Raw genomic sequence first — 9781 nt, 5'->3', positions numbered from 1 at the left:
ACACATTTTACTGTTGCGTTAAACAGAGGCTACAGTTAAGGAATTACGCCCAGTAAATCCTCCCCAGCCAGGATACGAACCCATGACATAGCGCTCGCGGAACGCCAGGCGAGTGTCTTACCACTACACCACGGAGACTGCAAAGACTGCGGAGATTTAGCTAAGCAAGTTACAATCTTGATGAGCTAGTTACAAAATTCAATATAAGTCGTCACATCAACAATCCCCTGAGAATGTTATATGTGGTAATCATGTCTCCAAGAACTCTTATAATAATAATAATAATAATAATAATAATAATGTTTATTTAAAAGAATGGGTGTACAAAGAACAAAAGAGTAATGTACAATTAAAGGGTCAGGCGTTACACATACTAATGAGGCCACAATTACGAAATTACTCAAATTTTGCCCGAACTGGAGCCATTTTACAGTCGGCTCGCCCACACTTTTTTTTTTTTTTTTTTTTTTTTAGATATATACAGGAATTGTTACATTCTTGTACAGCCACAAGTACGCGTAGCGTTTCTGTATGATAAAACAGAATACTTATGAGCTACAAACACTTTTCCCCAAGAGTGTAACACTTAAAATGCCGTGTTTACTATTTTAATCTGCAATATAAACTGTGATTCTTGCACTGTAATTTGTGGATTTGTGCGCCCCTTGAGGGAAAGTAGAGGAGGGTAGAAATAGCCTAAGCTACTCAATCCTTTTGAGATCTATTTTATAGTCTCAATAAACGTACTTGAAGAGAAGGGTTGGAGGTAGAGCTCCTAGACCACAGCCAGAGTGCTCGGGGACGATGTGTGAAACCCTAGTTGGGCTTAAGTGGAAGCCTCGGAACCCATAGAAGATTCAGTTGAATCTCGGGTTGCTTTGTATTTTACCACGTCGTGGTGAAGTGGGCTAAGGCGTGTGCTTGGGAGTACCCAGTGGGCAGGTCCGAATCCTCATCACAATGTTAATAAAAAGATTATATATCGCTATAAAATTATTGTCCAAGGAAAATTTCCTTTTATTCGCGTACTACAATTATAACCTATACTACTGTAGGAAAATTTATATTATCTGTTTTATATTACTAGTCCTATACACCAGTTGATTGACAGTTGAGATGCGGGACCAAAGAGCTGAAGCTAAACCCCCGCAAGCACAACTAGGTGAGTGCAGTTAGGTGAGTATGTGTTTATTAGGCGCCTGTAAAATGGCTGACAGGTTCAGTGTTGCCAACGCAAGAAATATGCCCAGGAAAGCTTGGAGGAAATCCCACGATTTCTTTTATTTACATATATGCATTTACTTATTAATATGTTTACAGTTAAGTATTATGGGTTACTTTCTATAAATTTTGGTGTGTAAATTGCGTATTCTCACAAAGTTCCTAGATCAAGAATTCTATTTGTATAAGCTTAGGTTTACACACAATTATATGTACTGATATATATGCTGCTACCCTATCGTATATTTACCTGAATTTACCTGAGGGCCACTAACACTAATGGCTTCGACGAGGACAGGACGCCGGCGGCTTGCCAAAGGACCCCCATTTGACTTGATGATCTTTTCCAGCTTGATTTTAAAATTTAACAAAGTTTTGCCAATTACGGTTTCAGCAGGTAGGTGGTTCCATAGGTTTATAATCCTGTGAGTGAAAAAGCATCTGTTCTCAGTCCTACATTGTGGCTTGATGAGCTTGAAACCGTTGCTCCTTGTTTGTGTTACATCTGACATTTCGAAGAAATTTTCTGTATCAGCATCAACCAAATTGTTCAAAATCTTAAAAGTTTCAGTGAGATCCGACTTGTCATGCCTGGTTGCAGTGTTGTTAGCCCTGTTGCCGTCAAGCGTTCCCGATACGGAAGATGACTTAGCTCTGGAATGACTTTTGTTGCCCGGTGTTGCACCTTCTCCAGAGCAGCTATATCCTTCTGAAAATGAGGTCTCCATGCTTGGATACAGTGATCCAAATGGGGGCACGCAAGAGATTTATACAATTGAACCATTACCTTTTTTTCCACATAGTCAAAAGTTCGCTTGGTAATCCCAAGAGTTTGGTTAACTTTTCTGACTGTTTCACCCACTTGTTGTGCAATTTTTAATGAGTGGTGGATTTTGACCCCAAGGTCCTTTTCTTCATCAATGCTGTAATGTAATGTTATTAATTTGGTAGTCGTGACACGGGTTGTTATGCCCCACATACAGGGTCTTACATTTGTTGATATTGAAAAGCATTTGCAAGTCTTCTGACCATTTGTGGAACTCGTGTAGATCTCTTTGTAAGGCTTCAATAGTTTAGTTCATTTATTATGCACCCCATACCCATCTTGTGGGCGGTAGTGGAAAGGGTTACAGAGGCACATAATGGGCTCGGGGACTGAACCCCCACAAATCATTTAGCTAAACAAGTTACAATTTTGATGAACTAGTTACAAAATTCAGTATAAGTCGTCACATCAACAATGGGTTCGAGATCGACCACAAGTACAGCTTCAATATCATTATCATTTCCCACTTTACGATAAATCTTTTTGTCATCTGCAAATTTGATGATATTACAAATTTGTAATATTCTCGTCTATGTCATTGATGTATATAACCAAAAGGGTAGGTCCTAAAATGGATCCCTGTGGCACCCCACTTTCGGTCATATTCAACAACATCTGTTTACAAGAAAGACTGAGGAAGAATTGAAACAGGAATTTCCTTAAGTACTTTCGTATTTAATAATACATCTTCAGAAGGGTGAGTTACAAGTAAAAAGATTTGGACATATATAGGCAGGAGAGAAGTGAAGTGAGGTACAATGATAACAATTTATGACTGGGATTGGGTGGGTATGAATAGCAGCAACATCCAATGGGTCAATAGATCCATACATGGATAATAATAGCATAAGATAGAGAATATTAACAATGAATTAGTGAGACAAATGTGTATCAATGATCCTACTCAAATCGCCCTCTAACTGATCTATCAAAAATGGATCTAAATTATATAAACCACTGCTAATGTTCAAGTTACATGATTTTGTAATCTGTATTAACGCAGATTCAATTATGTTCCTATTGAAAGTGATTTAAAATTCGTTATTGAAGAAGCCATCTCCCAATAAATTTGGTGAGAATTTTCTGACAAATGAACAGAGCACTAGACAATTGGTCTTACAGAGTATTTATGTTGCGAAATTCTACGTTTCAAATCTTTAGATGTTTGCCCAACATAGAACCTATTAGTCTTTACAAGGTATTTTATAAATGACACAATTATCACTACGAGGGCTGTTTCTAACTAATAGTTTATCAAATGTGACAGTGGTCTGACACTCACACTTTTCATCGCGTGTTAATTTTCGTTGACCAGACCACACACTAGAAGGTGAAGGGACGACGATGTTTCGGTCCCTCCTGGATCATTCTCGATTTGAGAATGGTCCAGGACGGACCGAAACGTCGTCGTCCCTTCACCTTCTAGTGTGTGGTCTGGTCAACTTACTTTAGCCACGTTATTGTGACTCATCGCCTGCTTAATTTTCGTGATTTACACACACACACACACACACACACACACACACACACACACACACACACACACACAGTTTTAAATGTAGATATGATAGAGCCCAGTAGGCTCAGGAATCTGTACACCAGTTGATTGACAGTTGAGAGGCGGGACCAAAGAGCCAAAGCTCAACCCCCGCAAGCACAAATAGGTGAGTACAAATAGGTGAGTACACACACACACACACACACACACACACACACACACACACACACACACACGTTCAAAAATATGTACCAAAAAGGAGAAAAAAACGAGAGGAAAGTAGATGAATGACTCAAGCAGTACAACAAGCATTGATTTTTCATTTTTTTTATTTATATATACAAGAGTTCTTGCATTCTTGTACAGTCACTAGCACGCATAGCGTTTCGGGCAGGTCCTTAATCCTAATTTTCACACACACAGGAAGCAGCCCGTAGTTGCTGTCTAACTCCCTGGTACCTATTTATTGCTAGGTGAACAGGTGCATCAAGGTGAAAGAAACTGCTCATTTGTTTCTGCTTCCGCCGGGGATCGAATCCAGATCCTTAGGACTACGAACCCCGAGTGCTGTCTACTTAGCTGTCAGCTTAGTCAAGTCACGTATCAGGAATGGTTGAGGGCCACAGGGCTTAAACTTATTGAAGCGTTTAAAATACTGAACAAATTAGAGTTGTTGTTGTTATAGATTCAGCTACTCGAAACACGTTGCAAGTAGCACGGGCTATGGTGAGCCCGTAGTGGACTTACCTGGCACAGGAGCGGTGCAGTCCAAATTGGAGGATGCTGATCCGGAAAATTTCTTCAAAAGGTCGGGTGTAACACAAACAAGGAGCAACTGTTTCAAGGTCAACAAGCCACAATTTAGGACTGAGAACAGGAGATGCTATTTCGCCCATAGGGTTATAAACTCATGGAACCACCTATCCGCCGAGGCCATTAATGCCAAAACTCTGCTAATGTTTAAAGTACAGCTGAAAAAGATCATCAAGAGAAACTTCCTGTCCTCGTCGAGGCCACTAGTATTAGTGGCTCTCAGGATTGATTGATTGATGAAGATTAAGCCACCCAAAAGGTGGCACGGGCATGAATAGCCCGTAAGTGGAGGCCCTTTTGAGCCATTACCAGTATCAATAGATGATACTGGAGATCTGTGGAGGTGCGACTGCACCCCGCGTGACGGGAGATGTCTCCCGTGGGCTCTCGGGTAAATATATAAGACATGAACAGCGGAGAAGTCATAGGTAAGATAAGTCAAGGGGCTTGGACAAATCAAGGGGCCCAGAATGTGGAATGACCTTCCCAACCATGTTAAAGACTGTACCTCTCTCAACCAGTTTAAGTTAAAAGCGAAGCTATACCTAATAAATTCCCTGTAACCTACCTTACCCTTCTATTGTCAACCAATGTCTGTTTTTTTCTTTAAGAGCGCTGTTTGTCGACATAATTGTATTTGTGCTGCTTTTTCATCTATGTTTTCATTTCTTGTTTTCATTCTACTCATTATGCTCAATTAGTATTAAGCTTGTCATTTAAGTTTATCATGCCCGAAACGCTTTGCGTAATAGTGGCTTTAGGCATTGTATGTACTAGTTCTACCTATAATTCAAACAATCCTTGTAAATATTTATTGTATGTATGTACCTTACCTAAATAAAATTGTATTGTAAAATTGTATTGTATTGTATTGTATTGTATAAGTACGATGCCTAAAACCTCTATAATACGCAGAGCGTTTCGGGCATTGCGCAAGACAATATGAGAACAATAAACGAGCCTAATGGGATAATTCTTAAAACTAAGTGAGATAACATTTATGAACTAATGAATAATTAGGACCTTTCCTGTCGCCGTCATAATCACGAGATTCAGCAACTCAGGAAAAAATTCTAAGTAGAACGGGCTATGGTGAGCCCGTAAGTCACTAGAGGTGGCCCTCGGGTACATATATGTCCTCCAATATCTTATCAATGCAAATGCCTTGATAAGATAGGTCCCAGTGTGGGGGGGCCTACGAGAAGCCGCCGGCTTCCTGTCCTCGATGAGGCCACTAGGGTTACGTAAATCCGGTAAATATTACCCAGGCAAAAAAAAGACTGACGAACGTAAAACTCGAAAGTTTAGCTTAGTTCATTTATTATGCATAATAAATAATTTAATTACGCTAGGAGTTTACCCAGAACCGACCCTCTGGGTATTTAGGAAATGTATATATGTTTATCTCTCAGAATGTTCGGTAATATGTTTATTGTTTGTGATGTGTGTCTATGTATGTATTAACACGATGTACTGAATGGGGAGAGAATAACTTGAGCTACCTCATGTCTTTGTGTGTATTTTACCTCAATAAACGTATTTTAATTAAAATTTCTGGGGATTTTCTGCAGTTGGCAGTACTGCGCGCGGCGGCCATCTTGGAGTGCTCCACCACCACTCACAACACTTCCCCGGACAACACTCAACAAACACCTGCCACCTTATTAATTGGACAAACTGGGTCCTCACAGTCGCGTAATAAAACTAATGAGTGTCCAAGTAAGTTCAGGGAATGTGTACAAGCAGAATGGGAAGGCGTAATGTAATTGTAAATCGTAATTCATGTTGTGTCCTGTCTCTCTCGCCTATGTGGCTGTCTCTTTGTCCCGGTTCTCTAGTAGGTATTGTATAAGCCTATACGCCTTGTTAGCCTATAAGGCCTATAAGAATGTATAAGATAGGCCTAGCTAGGTAATATTTTAATTGGAAGTTTATGTTCTGGTGGTTTCAGGACGGGTCGTACCTTTACTAGCTTCAAGGTCTCTGGATGCTGTCACTCAGCCTACCTGGGTAAGTCACTCAGCCTACCTGGGTAAGTCACTCAGCCTACCTGGGTAAGTCACTCAGCCTACCTGGGTAAGTCACTCAGCCTACCTGGGTAAGTCACTCAGCCTACCTGGGTAAGTCACTCAGCCTACCTGGGTAAGTCACTCAGCCTACCTGGGTAAGTCACTCAGCCTACCTGGGTAAGTCACTCAGCCTACCTGGGTAAGTCACTCAGCCTACCTGGGTAAGTCACTCAGCCTACCTGGGTAAGCCTACCTAGCCTACCTGGGTAAGTCACTCAGCCTACCTGGGTAAGTCACTCAGCCTACCTGGGTAAGTCACTCAGCTTACCTGGGAAAGCCTACCCAGCTTACCTGGGTAAGTCACTCAGCCTACCTGGGTAAGTCACTCAGCCTACCTGGGTAAGCCTACCCAGCCTACCTGGGTAAGCCTACCCAGCCTACCTGGGTAAGCCTACCTAGCCTACCTGGGTAAGTCACTCAGCTTACGTAGGTTAATCACCTAGCCTACCTAGGTTAATTGCCCAGCCTACCTAGGTTAATTGCCCAGCCTACCTAGGTTAATCACTTAGCCTACCTAGGTTAATCACCTAGCCTACCTAGGTTAGTCACCTAGCCTACCTAGGTTAGTCACCTAGTCTACCTAGGTTAATTGCCCAGACTACCTAGGTTAATTGCCCAACCTACCTAGGTTAATCACTTAGCCTACCTAGGTTAATTACCTAGCCTACCTAGGTTAATTGCCCAGCCTACCTAGGTTAATCACCTAGTCTACCTAGGTTAATCACCTAGTCTACCTAGGTTAATCACCTAGTCTACCTAGGTTAATTACCTAGCCTACCTAGGTTAATTGCCCAGCCTACCTAGGTTAATCACCTAGTCTACCTAGGTTAATCACCTAGTCTACCTAGGTTAATTACCTAGCCTACCTAGGTTAATTGCCCAGCCTACCTAGGTTAATTGCCCAGCCTACCTAGGTTAATCACCTAGCCTACCTAGGGTAATTGCCCAGCCTACCTAGGTTAATCACCTAGCCTACCTAGGTTAATTACCTAGCCTTCCTAGGTTAATTGCCCAGTCTACTTAGGTTAATCACCTAGTCTACCTAGGTTAATTGCCCAGCCTACTTAGGTTAATCACCTAGTTTACCTAGGTTAATTGCTCAGCCTACCTAGGTTAATTGCTCAGCCTACCTAGGTTAATTGCCCAGCCTACCTAGGTTAATTGCCCAGCCTACCTAGGTTAATCACCTAGTCTACTTAGGTTAATTGCCCAGCCTACCTAGGTTAATCACCTAGTCTACCTAGGTTAATTGCCCAGAGTACTTAGGTTAATCACCTAGTCTACCTAGGGTAATTGGCCAGAGTACCTAGGTTAATCACCTAGCCTACATAAGTTAATTGTCCAGCCTACCTAGGTTAATCACCTAGCCTATCTAGGTTAATCACCTAGCTTACCTAGGTTAATAACCTAGCTTACCTAGATTAATCAGCCTACCTAGGTTAATTGCCCAGCCTACCTAGGTTAATTGCCCAGCCTACCTAGGTTAATTGCCCAGCCTGCCTAGGTTAATTGCCCAGCCTACCTTGGTTAATTACCTAGGTTAATCACCTAGCTTACCTAGATTAATCAGCCTTCCTAGGTTAATCACCTAGACTACCTAGGTTAATCACCTAGACTACCTAGGTTAATCACCTAGCCTACATAGGTTAATCACCTAGCCTACCTAGTTTAATCACCTAGCCTACCTAGGTTAATTGCCCAGCCTACTTGGATAGATTTATAGCAAACCATATTATGTTTAATGTGGCAGCTGTTTATCCCCATAATCACTAATGACACCTGCAGTCTGTTCACTAACCTTAAATGACATCTGTAATTACATTATTTCAGCAAAATTACATTATGCCAGCAAAGCTTCCCATTGATATGACTCGAGCAAATGCACATAGTGCTCGAATTCTTTCTTAATAGTAAAAACACTTGGACTAAAGTAATATGTCTAAGGTAAGGGAACACTAGTGAAAACAGACTAGTTTTACTTGGTTTCCTTCATAACAGGTGCAAACACATTAATATTGATATTATTTAAAAGGTACAGTGCCAGCAGCATTCTCTTGCTGCTGTTGACATTGCCTCTGCTCTCAGTAAGAGTTATATTCTTCTAAAGGTTCAGGTGTCCACCCCTGGGGTGGACAGTTCTTTGCTAGTTCTGTGGGGTGCACTGTGTGCAAGTGTTGCAGCTATGGTCCACTGCTAGAATCCACTCGGTAAAACATCTAAACTATTGGGACCAACTAAAATGCCTACATCTGTATTCTCTTGAGCACAGGCAGGAGAGATACAGTACATTATAATTTACACGTGGAAAATATTAGAGGGGCTGTTCCCAAACCTGCACACAGAAATACTGTAACACCACATGAGACCGTAAGGCATGGCCGGATGTGTTGATTACCCACGTTGAAAAGCAAAGGTACAATAGGTACGCTGAGGGAGAACTATTATCAACATCAGAGGCCCGAGACTGTTCAACTCACTTCCACTACGCATAAGGGGTATAATTGGCTGACCCCTTACAGTGTTCAAGAGAGAACTTGATAAACACCTCCAAAGGATACTTGATCAACTAAGCTGTGATTCATATGACAGACTGTGATCAGCCACGTCCAACAACTTGGTTGACCAGTCCAGCAACGAGGAGCCCTTGTCAAGGACCGGGCTGCAGGGACCCTAAGCCCTGAAATTGTCGCAAGGTAACACAAGGTATGGTTCCAGTGGCAGCTTACACTTTTCCCTCACTGCATTTTTCAAAGTTGGGGCTAGCAAGTCACTTCCTGCCACCTGGCTAACTTTCTGGCCTGTTCCACATTGGCTACGGATTCCCCACATTTCTCAGTTAGGGAGGTTCCCCGTTTTCCTTTCCTCGAGTCGGCTGGCATTTTTGCTTCGGTACAGTATTTATTTATATATACTGTATTTACTATATTAATGTGTTCTCACTTGAACTATATGGGGTGAGGGTAATTTGTTTCATAAATGATTTTATTTTGGCCGGTCAGCCTCCAGGCAACTCCCCTTACCCTGCAGGAAAAACAAACAAAGAGGGGCCCTACATCAACTACTGTATATACATGTCATGATTTATGACTTTCCTTCACAGGAGAGTAGTACAGTATAATGAAATATCTTCCTAAACAACCCTGAAGCACATTAGGTAAATATTAAGCCATCATAATCCATCTTTCTTCACGTCTCTATTAACCCTTGGGTCGCACACCTGTTTATACAAGACAGCGTTCTGGTGCGTGATAACATTTTTTTATTTAAATTCTAATACATAGTTAAAATGTATTTCCTGATCACAGGAAAGCAAATTCTATGTGACTTACTTTGGCTGTAGCAAAGCCAGGAAAT

General features: G+C 41.5%; 1 protein-coding gene across 6 annotated transcripts in view; it reads left to right on the top strand.

Annotated features, from left to right (window-relative positions):
* The first annotated feature begins 5936 nt into the window (after positions 1–5936).
* LOC123771911 (zinc finger protein 271) overlaps positions 5937–9781 on the top strand; it is a 41158-nt gene continuing 37313 nt past the window's right edge. For 3 of the 6 annotated variants that reach the window (XM_069337858.1, XM_045764698.2, XM_045764701.2), the window contains exons 1-2: positions 5937–6077; positions 6310–6368. The gene's annotated coding sequence lies outside the window, so the exon portion shown is untranslated. Of the gene's footprint in view, positions 6078–6309; positions 6369–6749; positions 6767–9781 lie in introns of those variants that run through there. The other 3 variants (XM_045764700.2, XM_069337859.1, XM_069337860.1) reach the window with 3 other exon arrangements.

Source organism: Procambarus clarkii, chromosome 38 (genome assembly GCF_040958095.1).
Source record: "Procambarus clarkii isolate CNS0578487 chromosome 38, FALCON_Pclarkii_2.0, whole genome shotgun sequence".
Lineage (NCBI taxonomy): Eukaryota > Metazoa > Arthropoda > Malacostraca > Decapoda > Cambaridae > Procambarus > Procambarus clarkii.
Note: the sequence above shows the minus strand (reverse complement) of the source record. Positions and strands in the feature narration are given on the sequence as shown.